Source organism: Rhipicephalus microplus, chromosome 8, assembly GCF_043290135.1.
Source record: "Rhipicephalus microplus isolate Deutch F79 chromosome 8, USDA_Rmic, whole genome shotgun sequence".
Taxonomy (NCBI): domain Eukaryota; kingdom Metazoa; phylum Arthropoda; class Arachnida; order Ixodida; family Ixodidae; genus Rhipicephalus; species Rhipicephalus microplus.
Genome location: NC_134707.1, coordinates 79,369,370 through 79,381,801, shown reverse-complemented (window position 1 = coordinate 79,381,801; position 12,432 = coordinate 79,369,370). Strand labels below are relative to the sequence as shown.

Genomic DNA, 12,432 nt, shown 5'->3' with positions numbered 1-12,432 from the left:
AGCAAATGTTTTCGAGCCAGGCAGTCGCCAGCATTGAATATACAATTAACCTCATGACTAATAATGAAAACTAATAAAAATTTCATTCCCCAGGTGAGGCTCGAACTCACAACCCCGGCATAGCTCACGAGAACTGTCGTATAAGTACCGTGCCCTAACCAATTGCGCCACTCGGGAACACGGTTGCACGTAAAAGTGTTTCCTTTAGGACTGTTGTCTGCACACACCTCCAGTAAGCAAATGTTTTCGAGCCAGGCAGTCGCCAGCATTAAGTATGCAATTAACCTCATGACTAATAATGAAAACTAATAAAAATTTCAATCCCCAGGTGAGGTTCGAACTCATAACCCCGGCATAGCTCACGAGAACTGTCGTATAAGTACCGTGCGCTAACCAATTGCGCCACTGGGGAACACGGTTTCACGTAAGAGTGTTTCCTTTAGGACTGTTGTCTACACACACCTCCAGTAAAGAAATGTTTTCGAGCCAGGCAGTCGCCAGCATTCAGTATACAATGAACCTCACGACTAAATATGAAAACTAATGAAAATTTCATTCCCCAGGTGAGGCTCGAACTCACAACCCCGGCACAGCTCACGAGAACTGTCGTATAAGTACCGTGCGCTACCCAATTGCGCCACTGGGGAACACGGTTTCACGTTAGAGTGTTTCCTTTACGACTGTTGTCTACACAAACCTCCAGTAAACAAATGTTTTCGAGCCAGGCAGTCGCCAGCATTTCGTATACAATTAACTTCATGACTAAATATGAAAACTAATAAAAATTTCATTCCCCAGGTGAGGCTCGAACTCACAACCCCGGGATAGCTCACGAGAACTGTCGTATAAGTACCGTGCACTAACCAATTGCGCCACTGGGGAACGCGGTTGCACGTAAGAGTGTTTCCTTCAGGACTGTTGTCTACACACACCTCCAGTAAACAAATGTTTTCGAGCCAGGCAGTCGCCAGCATTGAGTATACAATTGACCTCATGACTAATAATGAAAACTAATAAAAATTTCATTACCCAGGTGAGGCTCGAACTCACAACCCCGGCATAGCTCACGAAAACTGTCGTATAAGTACCGTGCCCTAACCAATTGCGCCTTTCGGGAACACGGTTGCACGTAAAAGTGTTTCCTTTAGGACTGTTGTCTGCACACACCTCCAGTAAGCAAATGTTTTCGAGCCAGGCAGTCGCCAGCATTGAGTATACAATTAACCTCATGACTAATAATGAAAACTAATAAAAATTTCAATCCCCAGGTGAGGCTCGAACTCACAACCCCGGCATAGCTCACGAGAACTGTCGTATAAGTACCGTGCGCTAACCAATTGCGCCACTGGGGAACACGGTTTCACGTAAGAGTGTTTCCTTTAGGACTGTTGTCTACACACACCTCCAGTAAACAAATGTTTTCGAGCCAGGCAGTCGCCAGCATTCAGTATACAATGAACCTCACGACTAAATATGAAAACTAATAAAAATTTCATTCCCCAGGTGAGGGTCGAACTCACAACCCCGGCATAGCTCACGAGAACTGTCGTATAAGTACCGTGCGCTACCCAATTGCGCCACTGGGGAACACGGTTTCACGTTAGAGTGTTTCCTTTACGACTGTTGTCTACACAAACCTCCAGTAAACAAATGTTTTCGAGCCAGGCAGTCGCCAGCATTTCGTATACAATTAACCTCATGACTAAATATGAAAACTAATAAAAATTTCATTCCCCAGGTGAGGCTCGAACTCACAACCCCGGGATAGCTCACGAGAACTGTCGTATAAGTACCGTGCACTAACCGATTGCGCCACTGGGGAACGCGGTTGCACGTAAGAGTGTTTCCTTTAGGACTGTTGTCTACACACACCTCCAGTAAACAAATGTTTTCGAGCCAGGCAGTCGCCAGCATTGAGTATACAATTAACCTCATGACTAAAGAGAAAAACTAATAAAAATTTCATTCCCCAGGTGTGGCTCGAACTCTCAACCCGCGCATAGCTCACGAGAACTGTCGTATAAGTACCGTGCGCTAAACAATTGCGCCACTGGGGAACACGGTTGCACGTAAGAGGGTTTCCTTTTCTACTGTTGTCTCCACACAACTCCAGTAAACAAATGTTTCCGAGCCAGGCAGTCGCCAGCATTGAGTATACAATTAACCTCAAGGTTAAATATGAAAACTAATGAAAATTCCATTCCCCAGGTGAGGCTCAAACTCACAACTCCGGCATAGCTCACGAGAACTTTCGTAAAGGTACCGTGCGCTAACCGATTGCGCCACTGGGGAACACGGTCACACGTAGGAGTCTTTCCTTTAAGACTGTTGTCTACACACAACTCCAGTAAACAAATGTTTTCGAACCAGGCAGTCACCAGCATTGAGTATGCAATTAACCGCATGACTAAATATGAAAACTAATAAAAATTTCATTCCCCAGGTGAGGCTCGAACTCAAAACCCCGGCATAGCTCACGAGAACTGTCGTATAAGTACCGTGCGCTAACCAATAGCGCCACTGGAGAACACGGTTGCACGTAAGAGTGTTTCCTTTACAACTGTTGTCTACACACTCCTCCAGTAAACAAATGTTTTCGAGCCAGGCAGTCGTCAGCATTTAGTATACAATTAAACTCATGACTAAATATGAAATCTAAGAAAAATTTGATTCCATAGGTGAAGCTCGAACTCACAACCCTGGCATAGCTCACGAGAACTGTCGTATAAGTACCCTGTGCTAACTAATTGCGCCACTGGAGAACACGGTCGCTCGTAGAAGTCTTTCCTTTAGGACTGTTGTCTAAGCACAACTCCAGTAAACAAATGTTTTAGAGCCAGGCAGTCGCCAGCATTGAGTATACAATTAACCTCATGTCTAAATATGAAAACTAATAAAAATTTTATTCCCCAGGTGAGGCTCGAACTCACAACCCCGGCATAGCTCACGACAACTGTCGTATAAGTACCGTGCGGTAACCAATTGCGCCACTAGGGAACACGGTTGCACGTAAGAGTGTTTCCTTTAGGACTGTTGTCTCCACACAACTCTAGTAAACAAATGTTTTCGAGCCAGGCAGTCGCCAGCATTGAGTATACAATTAACCTCATGACTAAATATGAAAACTAATGAAAATTTCATTCCCCACCCCGGCATAGCTCACGAGAACTGTACTATAAATTCAGCGCTAACCAATTGCGCCACTGGGGAACACGGTTGCACGAAAAAGTGTTTCCTTTAGGACTGTTGTCTACACACAACTCCAGTAAACAAATGTTTTCAGGCCAGGCAGTCGCCAGCATTGAGTATACAATTAACCTCATGACTAAATATGAAAACTAATGAAAATTTCACTCCCCAGGTGATGCTCGAACTCACAACCCCGGCATAGCTCACGAGAACTGTCGTATAAGTACCGTGCGCTAACCAATTGCGCCACTGTGGAACATGATTGCACGTAAGAGTGTTTCCTTTAGGACTGTTGGCTACACACACCTGCAGTAAACAAATGTTTTCGAGCCAGGCAGTCGCCAGCATTGAGTATACAATTAACCTCATGACTAAATATGAAAACTAATAAAAATTTATTCCCCAGGTGAGGCTCGAACTCACAACCCCGGCATAGCTCACGAGAACTGTCGTATAAGTACCATGCGCTAACCAATAGCGCCACTGGGGAACACGGTTGCACGTAAGAGTGTTTCCTTTACAACTGTTGTCTACACACTCCTCCAGTAAACAAATGTTTTCGAGCTAGGCAGTCGGCAGCACTGAGTATACAATTAACCTCATGACTAAATATGAAAACTAATAAAAATGTCATTCCCCAGGTGGGGCTCGAACTCACAACCCCGGGATAGCTCACGAGAACTGTCGTATAAGTACCGTGCGCTAACCAATTGCGCCACTGGGGAACACGGGTTCACGTAAGAGTGTTTCCTTTAGGACTGTTGTCTCCACACAACTCCAGTAAACAAATGTTTTCGAGCCAGGCAGTTGCCAGCATTGAGTATACAATTAACCTCATGACTGAATATGAAAAATAATAAAAATTTCATTCCCCAGGTGAGGCTCGAACTCACAACCCCGGCATAGCTCACAAGAAATGTCCTATAAATTCAGCGCTAACCAATTGCGCCACTGGGGAACACGGTTGCACGTAAAAGCGTTTCCTTTAGGACTGTTGTCTACACACAACTCCAGTAAAGAAATGTTTTCGGGCCAGGCAGTCGCCAGCATTGAGTATACAATTACCTCATGGCTAAATATGAAAACTAATAAAAATTTCACTCCCCAGGCAAGGCTTAAACTCACAACCCCGGCATAGCTCCCGAGAACTGTCGTGTAAGTACAGTGCGCTAACCAATTGCGCCACTGGGGAACACAGTCGCACGTAGGAGTCTTTCCTTTAGGACTGTTGTCTGCGCAAAACTTCAGTAAAGAAATTTTTTCGAGCCAGGCAGTCGCCAGCATCGAGTATACATTAAACCTCATGACTAAATATGAAAACTAATAAAAATTTCATTCCACAGGTGAGTCTCGAACTCACAACCTCGGCATAGTTGACGAGAACTGTCGTATAAGTACCGTGCGCTAACCAATTGCGCCACTGGGGAACACGGTCGCACGTAGGAGCCTTTTCTTTAGGACTGTTGTCTACACACAACTCCAGTAAACAAATGTTTTCGAGCTAGGCAGTCGCCAGCATTGAGTATAATATTAACCTCATGTATAAATATAAAACTAACAAAAATTTCATTCCCCAGGTGAGACTAGAACTTAAAACCCCGGCATAGCTCACGAGAACTGTCGTATAAGTACCGTGCGCTAACCAATTGCGCCACTGGGGAACACGGTTGCACGTAAGAGTGTTTCCTTTAGGACTGTTGTCTACACACACGTCCAGTAAACAAATGTTTTCAAGCCAGGCAGTCGCCAGCATTGAGTATACAATTAACCTCATGACTAATAATGAAAACTAATAAAAATTTCATTCCCCAGGTGAGGCTCGAACTCACAACCCCGGCATAGCTCACGAGAACTGTCGTATAAGTACCGTGCGCTAACCAATTGCGCCACTCGGGAACACGGTTGCACGTAAAAGTGTTTCCTTTAGGACTGTTGTCTACACACACCTCCAGTAAGCAAATGTTTTCGAGCCAGGCAGTCGCCAGCATTGAGTATACAATTAACCTCATGACTAATAATGAAAACTAATAAAAATTTCATTCGCCAGGTGAGGCTCGAACTCACAACCCCGGCATAGCTCACGAGAACTGTCGTATAAGTACCGTGCGCTAACCAATTGCGCCACTGGGGAACACGGTTTCACGTAAGAGTGTTTCCTTTAGGACTGTTGTCTACACACACCTCCAGTAAACAAATGTTTTCGAGCCAGGCAGTCGCCAGCATTCAGTATACAATGAACCTCACGACTAAATATGAAAACTAATAAAAATTTCATTCCCCAGGGGAGGCTCGAACTCACAACCCCGGGATAGCTCACGAGAACTGTCGTATAAGTACCGTGCACTAACCAATTGCGCCACTGGGGAACGCGGTTGCACGTAAGAGTGTTTCCTTTAGGACTGTTGTCTACACACACCTCCAGTAAACAAAAGTTTTCGAGCCAGGCAGTCGCCAGCATTGAGTATATTATTAACCTCATGACTAAAGAGAAAAACTAAGAAAAATTTCATTCCCCAGGTGAGGCTCGAACTCTCAACCCGCGCATAGCTCACGAGAACTGTCGTATAAGTACCGTGCGCTAACCAATTGCGCCACTGGAGAACACGGTTGCACGTAAGAGGGCTTCCTTTACGACTGTTGTCTCCACACAACTCCAGTAAACAAATGTTTCCGAGCCAGGCAGTCGCCAGCATTGAGTATACAATTAACCTCATGACTAATTATGAAAACTAATGAAAACTCCATTCCCCAGGTGAGGCTCAAACTCACGCCTCCGGCATAGCTCACGAGAACTTTCGTAAAGGTACAGTGCGCTAACCGATTGCGCCACTGGGGAACACGGTCACACGTAGGAGTCTTTCCTTTAGGACTGTTGTCCGCGCAAAACTCAAGTAAACAAATGTTTTCGAGCTAGGCAGTCGTAGCATTGAGTATACAATTAACCTCATGAATAAATATGAAAACTAATAAAAATTTCACTCCACAGGTGAGTCTCGAACTCACAACCTCGGCATAGCTCACGAGAACTGTCGTATAAGTACCGTGCGCTAACCAATTGCGCCACTGGGGAACACGGTTTCACGTTAGAGTGTTTCCTTTACGACTGTTGTCTACACACACCTCCAGTAAACAAATGTTTTCGAGCCAGGCAGTCGCCAGCATTGCGTATACAACTAACCTCATGACTAAATATGAAAACTAATAAAAATTTCATTCCCCAGGTGAGGCTCGAACTCAGAACCCCGGCATAGCTCACGAGAACTGTCGTATAAGTACCGTGCGCTAACCAATAGCGCCACTGGAGAACACGGTTGCACGTAAGAGTGTTTCCTTTACAACTGTTGTCTACACACTCCTCCAGTAAACAAATGTTTTCGAGCCAGGCAGTCGCCAGCATTCAGTATACAATCAACCTCATGACTAAATATGAAAACTAATAAAAATTTCACTCCCCAGGCGAGGCTCAAACTCACAACCCCGGCATAGCTCACGAGAACTGTCGTGTAAGTACCGTGCGCTAACCAATTGCGCCACTGGGGAACACGGTCGCACGTAGGAGTTTTTCGTTTAGGACTGTTGTCTGCGCAAAACTCCATTAAACAAATTTTTTCGAGCCAGGCAGTCGCCAGCATTGAGTATACAATTAACCTCATGACTATTGACGAAAACTAATAAAAATTTCATTCCCCAGGTGACGCTCGGACTCACAACCCCGGCATAGCTCACGAGAACTGTCGTATAAGTACCGTGCGCTAACAAATTGCGCCACTGGAGAACACGGTTTCACGTAAGAGTGTTTCCTTTAGGACTGTTGTCTACACACACCTCCAGTAAACAAATGTTTTCGAGCCAGGCAGTCGCCAGCATTCAGTATACAATGAACCTCACGACTAAATATGAAAACTAATAAAAATTTCATTCCCCAGGGGAGGCTCGAACTCACAACCCCGGGATAGCTCACGAGAACTGTCGTATAAGTACCGTGCACTAACCAATTGCGCCACTGGGGAACGCGGTTGCACGTAAGAGTGTTTCCTTTAGGACTGTTGTCTACACACACCTCCAGTAAACAAAAGTTTTCGAGCCAGGCAGTCGCCAGCATTGAGTATATTATTAACCTCATGACTAAAGAGAAAAACTAAGAAAAATTTCATTCCCCAGGTGAGGCTCGAACTCTCAACCCGCGCATAGCTCACGAGAACTGTCGTATAAGTACCGTGCGCTAACCAATTGCGCCACTGGAGAACACGGTTGCACGTAAGAGGGCTTCCTTTACGACTGTTGTCTCCACACAACTCCAGTAAACAAATGTTTCCGAGCCAGGCAGTCGCCAGCATTGAGTATACAATTAACCTCATGACTAATTATGAAAACTAATGAAAACTCCATTCCCCAGGTGAGGCTCAAACTCACGCCTCCGGCATAGCTCACGAGAACTTTCGTAAAGGTACAGTGCGCTAACCGATTGCGCCACTGGGGAACACGGTCACACGTAGGAGTCTTTCCTTTAGGACTGTTGTCCGCGCAAAACTCAAGTAAACAAATGTTTTCGAGCTAGGCAGTCGTAGCATTGAGTATACAATTAACCTCATGAATAAATATGAAAACTAATAAAAATTTCACTCCACAGGTGAGTCTCGAACTCACAACCTCGGCATAGCTCACGAGAACTGTCGTATAAGTACCGTGCGCTAACCGATTGCGCCACTGGGGAACACGGTTTCACGTTAGAGTGTTTCCTTTACGACTGTTGTCTACACACACCTCCAGTAAACAAATGTTTTCGAGCCAGGCAGTCGCCAGCATTGCGTATACAACTAACCTCATGACTAAATATGAAAACTAATAAAAATTTCATTCCCCAGGTGAGGCTCGAACTCAGAACCCCGGCATAGCTCACGAGAACTGTCGTATAAGTACCGTGCGCTAACCAATAGTGCCACTGGAGAACACGGTTGCACGTAAGAGTGTTTCCTTTACAACTGTTGTCTACACACAACTTCAGTAAACAAATGTTTTCGGGCCAGGCTGTCGCCAGCATTGAGTATACAATTAACCTCATGATTTAATATGAAAACTAATAAAAATTTCATTCCCCAGATGAGGCTCGAACTCACAACCCCGGCATAGCTCACGAGAACTGTCGTATAAGTACCGTGCGCTAACCAATTGCGCCACTGGGGAACACGGTTGCACGTAAGAGTGTTTCCTTTAGGACTGTTGTCTACACACACCTCCTGTAAAAAATGTTTTCGAGCCAGGCAGTCGCCAGCATTGAGTATACAATTAACCTCATGACTAAATATGAAAACTAATAAAAATTTCATTCCACAGGTGAGTCTCGAACTCACAACCCCGGCATAGCTGACGCGAACTGTCGTATAAGTAGCGTGCGCTAACCAATTGCGCCACTGGGGAACACAGTCGCACGTAGGAGTCTTTTCTTTAGGACTGTTGTCTACACACAACTCTAGTAAACAAATGTTTTCGAGCTAGGCAGTCGCCAGCATTGAGTATACAATTAACCTCATGACTAATTATGAAAACTAATGAAAATTCCATTCCCCAGGTAAGGCTCAAACTCACACCTCTGGCATAGCTCACGAGAACTTTCGTAAAGGTACAGTGCGCTAACCGATTGCGCCACTGGGGAACACGGTCACACGTAGGAGTCTTTCCTTTAGGACTGTTGTCTGCGCAAAACTCAAGTAAACAAATGTTTTCGAGCTAGGCAGTCGTAGCATTGAGTATACAAATAACCTCATGAATAAATATGAAAACTAATAAAAATTTCACTCCACAGGTGAGTCTCGAACTCACAACCTCAGCATAGCTCACGAGAACTGTCGTGTAAGTACCGTGCGCTAACCAATTGCGCCACTGAGGAACACGGTCGCACGTAGGAGTCTTTCCTTTAGGACTGTTGTCTGCGCATAACTCCATTAAACGAATTTTTTCGAGCCAGGCACTCGCCAGCATTGAGTATACAATTAACCTCATGTATAAATATAAAACTAATAAAAATTTCATTCCCCAGGAGAGGGTCGAACTTCAAACCCCGGCATAGCTCACGAGAACTGTCGTATAAGTACCGTGCGCTAACCAACTGCGCCACTGGGGAAAACGGTTGCACGTAAAAGTGTTTCCTTTAGGACTGTTGTCTACACACACCTCCAGTAAGCAAATGTTTTCGAGCCAGGCAGTCGCCAGCATTGAATATACAATTAACCTCATGACTAATAATGAAAACTAATAAAAATTTCATTCCCCAGGTGAGGCTCGAACTCACAACCCCGGCATAGCTCACGAGAACTGTCGTATAAGTACCGTGCGCTAACCAATTGCGCCACTGGGGAACACGGTTTCACGTAAGAGCGTTTCCTTTAGGACTGTTGTCTACACACACCTCCAGTATACAAATGTTTTCGAGCCAGGCCGTCGCCAGCATTGAGTATACAATTACCCTCATGACTAATAATGAAAACAAATAAAAATTTCATTCCCCAGGTGAGGCTCGAACTCACAACCCCGGCATAGCTCACGAGAACTGTCGTATAAGTACCGTGCGCTAACCAATTGCGCCACTGGGGAACACGGTTGCACGTAAGAGTGTTTCCTTTAGGACTGTTGTCTACACACACCTCCAGTAAACAAATGTTTTCGAGCCAGGCAGTCGCCAGCATTGAGTATACAATTAACCTCATGACTAAATATGAAAACTAATAAAAATTTCATTCCCCAGGTGAGGCTCGAACTCACAACCCCGGCATAGCTCACGAGAACTGTCGTATAAGTACCGTGCGCTAACCAATTGCGCCACTGGGGAACACGGTTTCACGTTAGAGTGTTTCCTTTACGACTGTTGTCTACACACAACTCCAGTAAACAAATGTTTTCGAGCCAGGCAGTCGCCAGCATTGCGTATACAACTAACCTCATGACTAAATATGAAAACTAATAAAAATTTCATTCCCCAGGTGAGGCTCGAACTCAGAACCCCGGCATAGCTCACGAGAACTGTCGTATAAGTACCGTGCGCTAACCAATAGCGCCACTGGAGAACACGGTTGCACGTAAGAGTGTTTCCTTTACAACTGTTGTCTACACACTCCTCCAGTAAACAAATGTTTTCGAGCCAGGCAGTCGCCAGCATTCAGTATACAATTAACCTCATGACTAAATATGAAAACTAATAAAAATTTCACTCCCCAGGCGAGGCTCAAACTCACAACCCCGGCATAGCTCACGAGAACTGTCGTATAAGTACCGTGCGCTAACAAATTGCGCCACTGGGGAACATGGTTGCACGTAAGAGTGTTTCCTTTAGGACTGTTGTCTACACACAACTTCAGTAAACAAATGTTTTCGGGCCAAGCTGTCGCCAGCATTGAGTATACAATTAACCTCATGATTTAATATGAAAACTAATAAAAATTTCATTCCCCAGATGAGGCTCGAACTCACAACCCCGGCATAGCTCACGAGAACTGTCGTATAAGTACCGTGCGCTAACCAATTGCGCCACTGGGGAACACGGTTGCACATAAGAGTGTTTCCTTTAGGACTGTTGTCTACACACACCTCATGTAAAAAATGTTTTCGAGCCAGGCAGTCGCCAGCATTGAGTATACAATTAACCTCATGACTAAATATGAAAACTAATAAAAATTTCATTCCACAGGTGAGTCTCGAACTCACAACCCCGGCATAGCTGACGAGAACTGTCGTATAAGTACCGTGCGCTAACCAATTGCGCCACTGAGGAACACGGTCGCACGTAGGAGTCTTTCCTTTAGGACTGTTGTCTGCGCAAAACTCCATTAAACAAATTTTTTCGAGCCAGGCAGTCGCCAGCATTGAGTATACAATTAACCTCATGTATAAATATAAAACTAATAAAAATTTCATTCCCCAGGAGAGGGTCGAACTTAAAACCCCGGCATAGCTCACGAGAACTGTCGTATAAGTACCGTGCGCTAACCAACTGCGCCACTGGGGAAAACGGTTGCACGTAAAAGTGTTTTCTTTAGGACTGTTGTCTACACACACCTCCAGTAAGCAAATGTTTTCGAGCCAGGCAGTCGCCAGCATTGAATATACAATTAACCTCATGACTAATAATGAAAACTAATAAAAATTTCACTCCCCAGGTGAGGCTCTAGCTCACAACCCCGGCATAGCTCACGAGAACTGTCGTATAAGTACCGTGCCCTAACCAATTGCGCAACTAGGGAACACGGTCGCACGTAGGAGTCTTTCCTTTAGGACTGTTGTCTACACACACCTCCAGTAAACAAATGTTTTCGAGCCAGGCAGTCGCCAGCATTGAGTATACAATTAACCTCATGACTAAATATGAAAACTAATAAAAATTTCATTCCACACGTGAGTCTCGAACTCACAACCCCGGCATAGCTGACGAGAACTGTCGTATAAGTACCGTGCGCTAACCAATTGCGCCACTGGGGAACACGGTTGCACGTAAGAGTGTTTCCTTTAGGACTGTTGTCTACACACACCTCCAGTAAGCAAATGTTTTCGAGCAAGGCACTCGCCAGCAGTGAGTATACAATAAACCTCATGACTAATAATGGAAACTAATAAGAATTTCATTCCCGAGGTGAGGCTCAAACTCACAATCTCGGCATAGCTCACGAGAACTGTCGTATAAGTACCGTGCGCTAACCCATTGCGCCACTGGGGAACACGGTTGCACGTAAGAGTGTTTCCTTTAGGACTGTTGTCTACACACAACTCCAGTAAACAAATGTTTTCGGGCCAGGCTGTCGCCAGCATTGAGTACACAATTAACCTCATGATTTAATATGAAAACTAATAAAAATTTCATTCCCCAGGTGAGGCTCGAACTCACAACGCCGGCATAGCTCACGAGAACTGTCGTATAAGTACCGTGCGCTAACCAATTGCGCCACTGGGGAACACGGTTGCACGTAAGAGTGTTTCCTTTAGGACTGTTGTCTACACACACCTCCTGTAAGCAAATGTTTTCGAGCCAGGCAGTCGCCAGCAGTGAGTATACAATTAACCTCATGACTAAATATGAAATCTAATAAAAATTTTATTTCCCAGGTGAGGCTCGAACTCACAACCCCGGCATTGCTCACGAGAACTGTCGTATAAGTACCGTGCGCTAACCAATTGCGCCTCTGGGAAACACGGTTGCACGTAAGAGTGTTTCCTTTAGGACTGTTGTCTACACACAACTTCAGTAAACAAATGTTT

The 12,432-nt window shown here is 45.0% G+C and overlaps 23 non-coding genes across 23 annotated transcripts; all 23 read right to left on the bottom strand.

Moving 5' to 3' along the window:
• Positions 1-320: 320 nt before the first annotated feature.
• TRNAI-UAU (transfer RNA isoleucine (anticodon UAU)) lies at positions 321-412 on the bottom strand. Its single transcript is given in 2 exon segments — positions 321-356; positions 375-412. It is a non-coding gene; the product is annotated as a tRNA-Ile (tRNA).
• Positions 413-555: 143 nt separating this feature from the next.
• TRNAI-UAU (transfer RNA isoleucine (anticodon UAU)) lies at positions 556-647 on the bottom strand. The gene is given in 2 exon segments: positions 556-591; positions 610-647. It is a non-coding gene; the product is annotated as a tRNA-Ile (tRNA).
• A 143-nt stretch (positions 648-790) lies between these two features.
• TRNAI-UAU (transfer RNA isoleucine (anticodon UAU)) lies at positions 791-882 on the bottom strand. The gene is given in 2 exon segments: positions 791-826; positions 845-882. It is a non-coding gene; the product is annotated as a tRNA-Ile (tRNA).
• A 378-nt stretch (positions 883-1,260) lies between these two features.
• TRNAI-UAU (transfer RNA isoleucine (anticodon UAU)) lies at positions 1,261-1,352 on the bottom strand. The gene is given in 2 exon segments: positions 1,261-1,296; positions 1,315-1,352. It is a non-coding gene; the product is annotated as a tRNA-Ile (tRNA).
• Positions 1,353-1,495: 143 nt separating this feature from the next.
• TRNAI-UAU (transfer RNA isoleucine (anticodon UAU)) lies at positions 1,496-1,587 on the bottom strand. The gene is given in 2 exon segments: positions 1,496-1,531; positions 1,550-1,587. It is a non-coding gene; the product is annotated as a tRNA-Ile (tRNA).
• Positions 1,588-1,730: 143 nt separating this feature from the next.
• TRNAI-UAU (transfer RNA isoleucine (anticodon UAU)) lies at positions 1,731-1,822 on the bottom strand. The gene is given in 2 exon segments: positions 1,731-1,766; positions 1,785-1,822. It is a non-coding gene; the product is annotated as a tRNA-Ile (tRNA).
• A 1,083-nt stretch (positions 1,823-2,905) lies between these two features.
• On the bottom strand, positions 2,906-2,997 carry TRNAI-UAU (transfer RNA isoleucine (anticodon UAU)). Its single transcript is given in 2 exon segments — positions 2,906-2,941; positions 2,960-2,997. It is a non-coding gene; the product is annotated as a tRNA-Ile (tRNA).
• A 590-nt stretch (positions 2,998-3,587) lies between these two features.
• TRNAI-UAU (transfer RNA isoleucine (anticodon UAU)) lies at positions 3,588-3,679 on the bottom strand. Its single transcript is given in 2 exon segments — positions 3,588-3,623; positions 3,642-3,679. It is a non-coding gene; the product is annotated as a tRNA-Ile (tRNA).
• A 143-nt stretch (positions 3,680-3,822) lies between these two features.
• Positions 3,823-3,914, bottom strand: TRNAI-UAU (transfer RNA isoleucine (anticodon UAU)). Its single transcript is given in 2 exon segments — positions 3,823-3,858; positions 3,877-3,914. It is a non-coding gene; the product is annotated as a tRNA-Ile (tRNA).
• A 610-nt stretch (positions 3,915-4,524) lies between these two features.
• TRNAI-UAU (transfer RNA isoleucine (anticodon UAU)) lies at positions 4,525-4,616 on the bottom strand. Its single transcript is given in 2 exon segments — positions 4,525-4,560; positions 4,579-4,616. It is a non-coding gene; the product is annotated as a tRNA-Ile (tRNA).
• Positions 4,617-4,993: 377 nt separating this feature from the next.
• On the bottom strand, positions 4,994-5,085 carry TRNAI-UAU (transfer RNA isoleucine (anticodon UAU)). Its single transcript is given in 2 exon segments — positions 4,994-5,029; positions 5,048-5,085. It is a non-coding gene; the product is annotated as a tRNA-Ile (tRNA).
• A 143-nt stretch (positions 5,086-5,228) lies between these two features.
• TRNAI-UAU (transfer RNA isoleucine (anticodon UAU)) lies at positions 5,229-5,320 on the bottom strand. The gene is given in 2 exon segments: positions 5,229-5,264; positions 5,283-5,320. It is a non-coding gene; the product is annotated as a tRNA-Ile (tRNA).
• An 847-nt stretch (positions 5,321-6,167) lies between these two features.
• On the bottom strand, positions 6,168-6,259 carry TRNAI-UAU (transfer RNA isoleucine (anticodon UAU)). Its single transcript is given in 2 exon segments — positions 6,168-6,203; positions 6,222-6,259. It is a non-coding gene; the product is annotated as a tRNA-Ile (tRNA).
• A 378-nt stretch (positions 6,260-6,637) lies between these two features.
• On the bottom strand, positions 6,638-6,729 carry TRNAV-UAC (transfer RNA valine (anticodon UAC)). The gene is given in 2 exon segments: positions 6,638-6,673; positions 6,692-6,729. It is a non-coding gene; the product is annotated as a tRNA-Val (tRNA).
• Positions 6,730-7,811: 1,082 nt separating this feature from the next.
• TRNAI-UAU (transfer RNA isoleucine (anticodon UAU)) lies at positions 7,812-7,903 on the bottom strand. Its single transcript is given in 2 exon segments — positions 7,812-7,847; positions 7,866-7,903. It is a non-coding gene; the product is annotated as a tRNA-Ile (tRNA).
• Positions 7,904-8,281: 378 nt separating this feature from the next.
• TRNAI-UAU (transfer RNA isoleucine (anticodon UAU)) lies at positions 8,282-8,373 on the bottom strand. Its single transcript is given in 2 exon segments — positions 8,282-8,317; positions 8,336-8,373. It is a non-coding gene; the product is annotated as a tRNA-Ile (tRNA).
• A 1,080-nt stretch (positions 8,374-9,453) lies between these two features.
• Positions 9,454-9,545, bottom strand: TRNAI-UAU (transfer RNA isoleucine (anticodon UAU)). The gene is given in 2 exon segments: positions 9,454-9,489; positions 9,508-9,545. It is a non-coding gene; the product is annotated as a tRNA-Ile (tRNA).
• A 143-nt stretch (positions 9,546-9,688) lies between these two features.
• Positions 9,689-9,780, bottom strand: TRNAI-UAU (transfer RNA isoleucine (anticodon UAU)). The gene is given in 2 exon segments: positions 9,689-9,724; positions 9,743-9,780. It is a non-coding gene; the product is annotated as a tRNA-Ile (tRNA).
• Positions 9,781-9,923: 143 nt separating this feature from the next.
• TRNAI-UAU (transfer RNA isoleucine (anticodon UAU)) lies at positions 9,924-10,015 on the bottom strand. Its single transcript is given in 2 exon segments — positions 9,924-9,959; positions 9,978-10,015. It is a non-coding gene; the product is annotated as a tRNA-Ile (tRNA).
• Positions 10,016-10,628: 613 nt separating this feature from the next.
• TRNAI-UAU (transfer RNA isoleucine (anticodon UAU)) lies at positions 10,629-10,720 on the bottom strand. The gene is given in 2 exon segments: positions 10,629-10,664; positions 10,683-10,720. It is a non-coding gene; the product is annotated as a tRNA-Ile (tRNA).
• A 142-nt stretch (positions 10,721-10,862) lies between these two features.
• TRNAI-UAU (transfer RNA isoleucine (anticodon UAU)) lies at positions 10,863-10,954 on the bottom strand. The gene is given in 2 exon segments: positions 10,863-10,898; positions 10,917-10,954. It is a non-coding gene; the product is annotated as a tRNA-Ile (tRNA).
• Positions 10,955-12,036: 1,082 nt separating this feature from the next.
• Positions 12,037-12,128, bottom strand: TRNAI-UAU (transfer RNA isoleucine (anticodon UAU)). Its single transcript is given in 2 exon segments — positions 12,037-12,072; positions 12,091-12,128. It is a non-coding gene; the product is annotated as a tRNA-Ile (tRNA).
• A 143-nt stretch (positions 12,129-12,271) lies between these two features.
• On the bottom strand, positions 12,272-12,363 carry TRNAI-UAU (transfer RNA isoleucine (anticodon UAU)). Its single transcript is given in 2 exon segments — positions 12,272-12,307; positions 12,326-12,363. It is a non-coding gene; the product is annotated as a tRNA-Ile (tRNA).
• Between the last annotated feature and the right edge of the window lie 69 nt (positions 12,364-12,432).